The sequence below is a fragment of the Lycium ferocissimum genome, chromosome 5 (genome assembly GCF_029784015.1).
Source record: "Lycium ferocissimum isolate CSIRO_LF1 chromosome 5, AGI_CSIRO_Lferr_CH_V1, whole genome shotgun sequence".
NCBI classification, from domain to species: domain Eukaryota; kingdom Viridiplantae; phylum Streptophyta; class Magnoliopsida; order Solanales; family Solanaceae; genus Lycium; species Lycium ferocissimum.
In genome coordinates, this window is record NC_081346.1 from 57,141,949 (window position 1) to 57,153,315 (window position 11,367).

General features: G+C 34.7%; 1 pseudogene; it reads right to left on the reverse strand.

The window, feature by feature from the left end:
- Positions 1-4,724: 4,724 nt before the first annotated feature.
- LOC132056931 (importin subunit beta-1-like) lies at positions 4,725-9,220 on the reverse strand (annotated as a pseudogene).
- Between the last annotated feature and the right edge of the window lie 2,147 nt (positions 9,221-11,367).

Here is an 11,367-nt window from a genome sequence, read left to right on the forward strand (position 1 = left end):
TAGTTGTCACATTTTAAACTTAATTGCTAAAGATGGTCTTATGTGTTTTGAAGATTCTATTCAAAAAGTTAGAGATGCGGTTGTGTTTTATTTTTGTAATGCTAATAGGGGAAGACTGAGAGATTTTAAGAATTCTTGTGTGGAAAACAACCTTAGACCTAGGAAAATTCAAGTAGAAATTGAGACTAGGTGGAACTACACTTACATTATGCTATAACAAGCATATGAGTATAGGATTCCCATACAACAAGTTCACAACAAATATATTATTAATAATGATGATTGGTTAAATTTTACGGATTGGGAAGATGTTGAGGAATGTGTTGAACTCTTAGAAAATTTTTATAATGCAACTCTTGCTTTTTCTAAACAATTATATCCCATGGTAACCGGAATTTTAGCCTACTTAGCGAAAATAGCTAGAGTTTTACAAGAGTATAAAAATAAATCCGGTTATCAAGCGGCTATTTTTAATATGACAACAAAATTTAAGAAGTATTTTTTTTCCATCCCAACTTTATTTATATTGGGTTCTCTTTTAAATTCTTGTTTAAAAATGTCTTATAATAGAGCATTGGTTGGTCAAATTTATACCTTTTTAGAAATTGAAGAGGAAGTTGAATCATCTTTAGCTGACGCTAAGCTCACGATTGATGCCGAGTTTGGAAAGGTTTTTAGTCATTATTCTAATTTGGAAGAAAATACTACACCTGTTGCTCCACGCACTACTACTTCTCAAAGTAGCAAAAAAGGTTTGTCGGGTTTGTCGCATTTAAAAGTTTTACATTCACATCCAACTCCTTCTCATAATGCAAACTTTGATGAATATCGCTTTTATTTGATGCAGTCAAATGTGGATATCAAGGAACTAGATGATTTGGACATCTTAGCATGGTGGAAGAAATACAAGGCAAGTTATCTGATACTTTCAAGAATGGCTCGAGATATCCTTACGGTTCAAATATCAACCGTGGCTTTGGAGAGTGCATTTAGCTAAGGAAGACAACAAATTGGAGATAATAGACACTCATTATCCGGATTTAGCTTGCAAGTACTAGTGTGCATTCGAGATTGGATTAGATCGGAGCGACGCAACCAAAACTTACAAGCGATGGAAGGCGAAGAGGAAGAGATTGAAGATTTGATAGCAAGTGGAGCGGACCAAATGGAAGACTTTGAAGATATCTCCATGACCGAATATGATAATGGGGAAATTAAGCAAATGATTGACAATTGGTGATTTTATTATTCTACTATTTCTTTACAACTCATGTATTATTTGCAAGTTAAAAAAACTACAACTTGTAAATAAATGTTATCTAAGAATGAATAAAATATATGGCTCATTGAGCTTTCTTCTATTTATTTGTGTTCATATTTTTACTTATATTAAGTTAGGAATATACCTAAAATATACTAAGAATATACTTATTATATACATCTACTTAAGTTAAAAACTAGAAAGTTATATACTTGAAAAATAACTAAAATATATGAAGAATATACTTATAATATAAATATACTTAATTTATAAAATACGAATTTATAAACTTAGAAAAAACTTAAGCTATAAATAACTTAAATTATAATATATAAGTTATAAGTATACATATAACTTAAACATATATATATATATATATAAAAGTTATATAACCTAAGTATATTGATATATATAAGTATATTCTTAGTATATTTTAAGTATGTGTAGTATAACTTTCCTGATATTATTACTGATAAAACTCAACTTCAAAGATTTCTTGGAAGTATAAATTATATTTCGCCATTTTATAAAGATTTGGCAAAAGATACTTCAGTATAAGTATCATAATTAATACTTCTTTCCCCTTTCCTAAGAGCTTTTCTAACCCTTTCTGCAAAAAGAGGAGGGAGTCCACCTATAAATTTGGACTTCCAGTGAGAGTCATTACTCTCTGGTAATTCCATGACCCTGCAGAGAAAAACATCTTTATACCATCTAAATGAGGTTAGGGTCTTACATCTAAGGTTTTGAAGCATGGTACGGATAGATTTATTAAAATTATAATATATAAGTTATAAGTATACATATAACTTAAACATATATATATATATATATATATATATAAGTTATATAACCTAAGTATATTGATATATATAAGTATATTCTTAGTATATTTTAAGATTGTGTAGTATAACTAAAGCATATAACTTAATATATATATATACGTATATGCTGCTGTTAATCAGTAAATATATAAACTTTACTTATGAACTTATATTACATAAGTACATATACCTACAATATACTAATAAATACTATAATATATATACTATACAAAAAACAAAAAAAGGTTTTGGACAATTTCGAACCGGACCGGTCCGATTTCGATTTTTTTAACCGGTTCCGGTTTTTAAACCGGAAACCGGCCGGTTTTTTAACCGGTTACCGGTCTGGTCCAGTTCAAACCGGATAACAGGCTTAATCGAAATATAATTTGTTCACGAAGAAAAATCATGTTAAGTATGGAAAGCTAGCTAGTCAAAGAAATGAACACTAGGTGTGACACACAGAAGAGCGGCAAGTAAAGGTTTTCTCCACTGATGGGGATGGAAAAGAGGAGAAAATAAATGAACTAAAGGATTTCGGGTCAATATGGGGTTAAATTAAAAGGTGGGTTTGTAAAGTTAATCTGGTATTTAAAATTGGGGGTGAGCTATTTGTTTCTAAGCTTGTCACGTATCTCTCCGTCTAAATTAGGTGCAAAATAGTGCTAAAGTATAACGGGTAGGGTTGCAATCAGACAGAGGTATACTTACACTATTTTGAATAGTACAAGAATATATTTGACCCTTTTCAGATCAATTATCCCCCCTAAGATTTAGAATAACATCCACTCCGAAAAGTCTTCATTCGTAGATTGTATATCAAAGCATGAAAAATACCAAAGATTCAAGTGAAGTCAACCAAATGTACTTCAAAGAATGTCCAAGTGGCTCGTATTATATTACGAGCAGGATTTACAATAGCCCCAGATTAATACAAAATAGGCTTTTGCCCATCCAACAACAGAACTGGAAAAGCTAAAGGGCAGAAGTTAGTGTCAATGTTACTCTAAAGTAATCAAATTGCAGGTCAGCTAATTATGGTAGCAAAATTAGCTTGACATCACATTCTCAAAGAATGATCACTCTTTGGTATCATAACCAGTTCTCAATTTCATTAGATTCATCAAGATGAATCCATGTACATTGACTCTAACAAAGTAAAGGATTACTAAGATCAACAAATTTAGCTCAATCTGAAAAGGCCACACATGCTAGTGTGCAGTGACCAAATGGAAACAACTAGAAAAGAGAACAAAATGGTACAACTAGAAGGACAAAGGCGTTAGACAACATACAAATCAACCTCAACTTATTGACATGAAAGTTAAAAAGCCTAGAAAAAGGATTGAGAACTTATATACATTGCATAATACATAGTATAATTCACTTTTTGAGTCAATTTTAGACACCAAAATGTGTTATTACCATTTGTCTCATCTTTTTGTTTAAAACATACCCCAACAAGAAGCGTGCATGCATGATGATAGGTTGAAAACCAGTGGTTGGCCTTTCTCAGGCCAAGAAAGGCTGTCTTGTGATGTGAAGCCACTGCTGTAAGAGTAATTGACAGCCAAGGCAATTACACAATTTACAAAGCCTACTAGCAAACACAAATCCTATTGTTGAAGAAACAAGCACTGCCACCAGCTAGACATACAGTAAAAATAGTGAGTAGTACTATATTTTTTGAAGAGATAAGGGTCAAAAACACACTCTAACTATCACTTTTTGTTGAGTTAACTATCACTTTTTGTTGAGTTTCATACCTAAATTATCATAAGGTTGAGAAAACTACCTAAACTATCACTATCTAGTTTGCAAAACACACCTGAACTAAATGTGTGAACTCACTCTCCAAAAGGCAAGTAAAGCTGAAATTTTCTCAAAAAATTTGTCCACATGGCATAAGTGATGCTATGGTGGCACCTACATGGAAATTAAATTTTTAAAAAAAAAAGCTGCATTATTTTTTAAAATAAATCTGGATTTTAAAAAAAAAAAATTGGAAAAAAAAACTGTTTTCTTATTTATTTATTTTTTAAATTCCATTTTTTAAACTAATTTTTGATATTTTTTTCAAAAATTATTATTTTCAATTTGTTTTTTAAAACAAATAGTTTTTTTTTTTTTAAATTTCCATGTAGGTGCCACTGTGATATTATTTATTCACGTGGACAATACTTGGCAACATTTTTATACAAAACGGAGAGCGTAGATCACATGCCACTCAAAAATAATTTGAGGTGTATTTTGCAAACTAGATAGTAATAGTTTAGATAGTTTTCTCAACCTTCTGATAGTTGAGATATGAAACTCAAAAAACTGTGATAGTTGGAGTGTGTTTTGATCCGTATCTCTTTTTTTTAAAGTACCGAGTTTAGTAGGCTCTAGACTGTTAGAGACTCGGGCTTTGAACTATACATGTAGTTGCATAAAAAACTGGTGTGTCATGATTTTAAAGAGCATTGCAAATTTTAGTTTAGGTGGTACTTGCCATCTTAGAAATTTAGGCATATTATCTGAACCTTACTGTTTGAACTAATAGAACTAAGAAATATAAAATTCAGAAATTATCTGAAAGAACGAAAACTAACAATGATCTTCAGCAGAGAGTAAGGATGATAGTAACAGGGGAAAGGTTACCACAATGAATTTTTCTTTTAGAAGTAACACCCTTCTGATGGAATCACAGAATGATGAGTTACTTGAAGCCGATCTAAAGAAACTGCTGACTTGTAATATTATAGACTAGACAAAGTTATAACAACAGCAGGCTACCAAGAAAAGGTGACCTCGACGCTTGAAGCTATAAGTCTGCATACCCAAAATTTAAAAGGAAGAATTTCAACTTTCATAGCCAACACAAGAGATGCAAGCTTAGTTGATTATGTAAACCCCGCCTTGGTAACCTGACAACTTCAGCCTCGGCAATACGATGGAAAAAACAAGATTCCATAGGTAAAGAGCAACTTTAAGACAGCTCTCACCCGCAAACAGAGAAGGCACGCCCAATCATTCCTTGTGTCCAGGTTGCTGTTTCTTTCAGCTGTTCATCATCGGATTGAAGACACTCACCCAACAGCTGTGCGAAAAATGCAGGATCTTTGAATATGGTCTTTGCACTGGAACCCAGTGCATCAGCTAGATCTCCCAACACAGCTACTGCTGCTTTTGTTACACTCTCATCTCTGCAAAAGAACAACAATACAGACGTCAAAACTCATAATGTGCAAATATAATAAGAGAAACGAAATGTCATGAAATCCAGTTAACAATACCTTGGTTGGTCTTTGGCGACCAGTTCAATGAACTGCAAGAGATGAGGAGCATGGGGTAACATCAAGTTGGCCTTGGTACTCTTAAATCCTTGAAGAATTCCAGAGTATGCTTCAAAAATACTGCGCCTGAGCTGATTGCCATACTCTAGCATTTCATCATCACTATTGTCTAGTTGTGCACACACTTGGGCAGCACTTTGCATCATAGGTAACGCATACTGAAGGTACTTCTCAAAGTGTTCACCAATGGCAAGCGCAATATCCCCAAAGCAGGAGAATATGGGAGGTTTTACAGCTCGGTTAAGTTCACTGCTAGATAGATCTTTAAGAAGAAGAGTCATGATGCCGTCACAGTATGGCAAGATCTTGTCATCCAATGCACGGCAAATATCACCAACCACTCCCACTGAGATGGAACAAACCTGGTACTCTTCGAAATTCTGCAGCCCCATCTCAAGATACTTGTAAAACTCTGGCATGTACTTCAAGAAATCTGATCCAGTTGCATAGGCCAGAGCACCAATAGCAAGCATGGCCTCTTCATGGACAGTTGAGCTCGACAGGCAAAACCTTTAGGAACAACGTCATGATCTGGTCAGCAAATTGGAGTATTATAGACTTGGTTTCATCAGTATTACTTAGCTTCTGAATAATAACCTGGAGTACACCACATAAAGAAGCCTGTAGATCTCCCTGTTTTTCTCTATCATCAGAGGATAAAATCTGAAGCTCAAAAGTTTGTCCCAACTTGTCCATAATAACAGGGCAAAGGTGATTAATAATCTGAGATGTTTCAGAAATATTAGAGCACCTAACAACTTCATTCAAGGTTTCATATGCCGTGGTTCTGAGTTTAGAACCACTATTGTCTGTCCGATCAGCCGTTGCAATAAGAGAACCAATAATCTGAGTTATAAATGGAGTGAGCATTGACGAGCTTGGCCCAGCATCCTCATATCCTTGAGAAAGAAAATAGATAGCCCCACAAACTTTTTCGGCAACATGAGGGACATCTTTTATACTCTCCAACAGCACTTCAACAATCTGTTGGAGGTTGGCTGGTGAGATCACTGAAAATCCAGAAGCTGGAGTGTGCAGCAACTCAAAGATACGGCTAAGAGTCCATGTGTGGTATCTCTTATGTGCTCATTTGATCCTTCATCGCATCAAGCAGATGCTTTAATCCAGCATGGACCATGGGAGATAGCTTCTCGATGCTTGGGCCTTCAAGTATTGAGCCAAATGCATATATGGCAGCCTCGCGAGAGCGCCAATCAGGTTTCATTATATTAGCCTCCACAAAAGGCATTACAAGGGGTACAACAGCATCTCCGACAGTTCTGGCAACAAGACCAAGACATGTTCCACCAGCCATAGCCAGATTCCAGATTTCATCATCCTGGTCCTGTTCCTCATCCTGCTTCAATAATGTTTCCAGCAGCATTGGAACTAATACTTCGAGGGCCTTCTCAATGAAGTGGGAATGTTGGCCACTGGAATCCCCACTGTCAGGACCTCATAGTCTTGAAGCTCTATCTCTTCATCACAGATAGAACTCCAGAATTCAATTGCTTGAAGGGCAACAGCCTCCTCATCTTCTTTTACTGCTTTAGCTGTCAACTGGAAGAGAGTCTGCATGTAAGGTTCAAGCAACTCGTAATACGTTGATGCGATAGACACAAGACACTCAAAAGCAGCCTGTCTTAACTGTCCCTCCTTTGCTGTGGCTGCCTCACAGATGACCTTCATAATATAATTTCTCTCCATCTCATTGTCAAAGTTTGTCTGAGCAAAATCAAGAGCATTATACAAAGCTCTAGTTGCAGCGAGTCTGACTTCAACGTCTCTCCTCCTCAACATTCATACCTTGCACAACAGCTGTGAGAACAGAGTTTACTTCGTCTTGGACAAGATCATGGTGAGATATCTCTCACACACATAACCAAGTGTTTCCAAGGTTGCCTGTTTCACGGATGCAGGGCTTCCCTGTTGAGTCATGTTCACAAGCAATGAACCAATGAGCTCTGGCCATTGCTTCTGAGGAACTTGATGGAAGCTATTTTAGCAATCACTTGGGCAGCAGTGTGACTTGCCTCCCGTGACAGATGATCCAAGGCAGCTCAGAAGCAAGCCTTTAATTTGGGACTTACAAGATGAATCAATTACCAGCCATTCTTGAGCAAGCTGTTGTTTCCTGACAGTTTCTTTAGCATCAGTGAGTTTTTAAGCACAATACCAGCTAGTCTGCGAGACTCAGTGGGCTTGCCATCAGTTGAGAGCTCAACAGCTAATGAAAGAAAATCCTGGAAGGTTTTTGCTCTCGGAACTGGCTAAGATTAGCCTCTGCCTCAGTCCGAATCTTGGCATCTGCTGATTGAGCAGCCAACAAGAACTGAGTGATCTCAACAGCCATGTCTCCTACAAATTGAACAAAGTTAGGCAGCAGTTTTTAAAAATACAAGAGATATCTAGTAATCAATCAGCACCCTAAAGAAAATTACAGGAATATCTTCTAGTGATAAGAGGCGTGGTAGGTGCAATGAGCAACTCTTTGAAATTCCCATTCCATTTCACCCATAAAGAAACATACTGTCACAATAGTTAGGGGTTTGGTTTGAAGACAAGTTATGACGGGAGTAGTTATCCTGGTATTATTTCTATTGACTATTTGGTTTGTGGTATTAAAAATAACATGCATTGCATAATCTCTAAGAAGAAGAAGTTTGTTTACTAAAATAACCTCTTTTTCATTGTTTTATCCAGGGATAACAAATCACAGTTCTATTTTTCCACCATTATCACGGTACTATTTTTAATCTAGTATAACTTATACTAGGATTAGTAACCAAACAAAGGGATAAGTCGGTACAAGATTTTTATCCCAAGATTATTTATGCTTGTCAGCATACCACACCACCCCTTAAAGGGCTTGATAACAACAAAATAACAATTCAAAAGTGTCATTTGTTCTATAAGTTCTAAAATGAGATGCCATCAGGAAGCTTCAAAAAACCAAGCAAACCAAAGTTGTTAACATTCAAAGGCTTCCGCTTATTTTCATTTTAATTTAAAAAAAAAAAAAAATCAATCAACTACTTCTCAATCCAATAACTAGTTAGGGTAGAAATATATATCTTCTAGGTCCATTCCACTCTATTTGAGCCAATAAATTAAATCAAACCGAAAGCTTTCCATGAACTCAAACGATAAGTTAAAAGTCCACAAGCCAATATTTTAAAAACCAAATCTCATGTTCCAAGTTAACATTGATTGATAAACAGAGCTTGTACACACATATATATATATATATATATATATATATACTTTCTACAACATAAAAAAAAATATCAACTCTAAAGCTAATAAAACAAGTAAAACAAAAAAATCAACACATACGCAACTGTAGCACATTAAACAACAATAAAAACACTAAATTGTTCAACAACAACCAAAGAGCATGTTCCAAGTAAACATCGATTGATAAACATAGCTTACACCATATATATATATAGCTACATATACACTTATAAATAGACGATAATCAGCTTTAAAGCAAGTAGACCAAAAAGATTAATGCATAGTAACTGTAGCAGATAAAAACAACATAAAAACACTAAACCTAACCTAAAAATGTTGAAATCGAACCAGATCTAGTCATAAACAAAAAAAGAAAATCCAGTAAATAATCTCAATCAGTAAACATTACCTACAATTAAAAATGAAGATTAGGGATTTCTAATGGACAAGCACGAGCTAGGGTTTTTCTAGCTCAGTGAACAAACTCAATCAAACAGTTATTGATTAACAAAGCTTTTTGTGTGTTATTTATGTGAATTTGAATTGTATATATGAGGGCTAGTGGGTGGGTGGGTGTATTTTTCGAATAATGTGAAGGGGGGGGGGGATATGGAGGAGGAGCTTATATTGTATAATTTGAAACTGTGTTGAAAAAAAAAAACCTACAAATACTACTATGTGTTACGAATTCTGAGGTGTTGCCCGGACTGACCGAGGTTGCCCGACTTTTTAAACCTAGCTATTTTTTTGAAATTTCACACGTGTGGTGGTCCTTGTTGCTCGTGTTAATTAGTTGGGCTGGATCGTTACAGCTGATGGGTTTTATGAGTTGGGCTTTACTTACTGGGAAAAAAAGTTGGGCTTCACTTTCTAGGAAAGGAGACTTATGTGGTCCTTGTCGATAATAACCGTTTTACGTAAACATCTGGGATATGAAGAAACATGCTGCGATTTTTTTTTTTTTTTTACTCTGTGGGGATCGGGCCAGGAATCTCTGATTTTTTAAGACCAATGAATAAGGGTACTTTAGCCCCACAAATATTCATTAAATAAGAAGCAGAAAAAAAAAAATGAACAACGGCGTTTGAGGAAAATTAAAGAGACAGGTCCGTATGAAGCGAACCCATGCAATAAATTGATTGGGTGACAGATGCATATTCAAAAGTTGCTAAAATAGTTACTCCTTACGTCCAAATTTAGGGTGTCTTAGTTTGATCGGATACGGAGCTTTTTAAGAAATATAAGAGACTTTTTCAATTTTGTGGTTCTAAATTAAACATGTGTGTAATGTACTAAATTATCCTTTGAATTTTGTGGTTTTAAACTTGATATTTGTGGTATTTGAACTGTCAATTTACTAAATATAGAAAGAGAGACACTCTTTTTTGGAACAGATCAAAAAAAAACAGATTTAAGATGTATGGGACGGAGGAGAATGTTTAGCATGAAAGACAAAAAAATCTCCACTCTTAAAAAAATAACCATTTTTTTATTTTGATTTTGTTATGAACTCCATAATATCATCGATTTTTTCGTTTTACCTAAGGATAATTTTGTTAGATTGGCTACTCATTAAAATGGTTATTTTTCAAGTACTTTATAGATTAGAACACTTCAAGCAATTAAAGGCCCAAAAAATGTTAACCCCCTTGATTTTACAAATTAGCGAGATTTGCACAAATAGTATAATTTGAATTTGCGTTATTAAACTTATGTCTAATTCCACCATTGTAGGCTTCCTTGGTTTCTGGGGTAGTCAACAAAAGGCCGTATTGAAAGTTATTTTGCAAAGGCCACAAGTCTTCACCAATTGGTGCTTTGCCACCATTTGACGTCAAATTCGTAAATGTGTTGTGTCAAATTCTAGCTTTAAAGTTTTAAAAACTACACTTTGGCCCCTAACCCCAACATTTTAATTACCCCCAAAAACAAAAAAAAACAAAAACAAAAGTTCCCTCCGAAAGCTCCCGATTTATTCACTTTTGAATCTCGTTTTACACTAAAATTCGCTAAAATTTCGCTTTTTCATCGAAAATTAGTCAAGAGCAAAACTTAGTATGGCGTCGATTCTCAATCATAGACTATAGCCGTAGTCTATTATCAATTTATTATGGCATCGATTGCGAACTATAAACCATAGCCGTAGTCTATTATAGATTTATTATGGTGTCGATCAACGAATATATTATAGTAGGTGGTGATTACATGGTGAACGAGAGGAGACCCAACACGTTAGAATTGGATTTCTATGAGCAAGGTGACAGATGATCCTAATAGTGATGACGAAGAGTGTACGAACAAAAAATAAGAAAATAAAACCACAAACCCTAAACCCCAAATTGCACAAATCTAAAAAAAAAAAAAAAGAGATCATGGATAGGTATACCATAAACCGATCGTCGTCAACGGCTAACAACATTATCATTTAGGCTCGACTTCATGCATGCTCAATAATTTTCCACATGTTATGTATAGACTAAAGGACAATACCTGTCTAAAAAGCCCTAAGTAAATAAAATAAAATAAATAAAAGTACATGCCACTATTTAAATATTATAATAACACTTTTATACACCCATACGGGGTCCCCCCAAGACAATCAAAAGAGTTTTGGACGTAAACTTTAAAAAGGGCCCAAAATTTGTTAAAGCCTTTTAAAAAAAAAAAAAAAAAATACATGCCCCATTTAAAAAAATTAAAATTAACA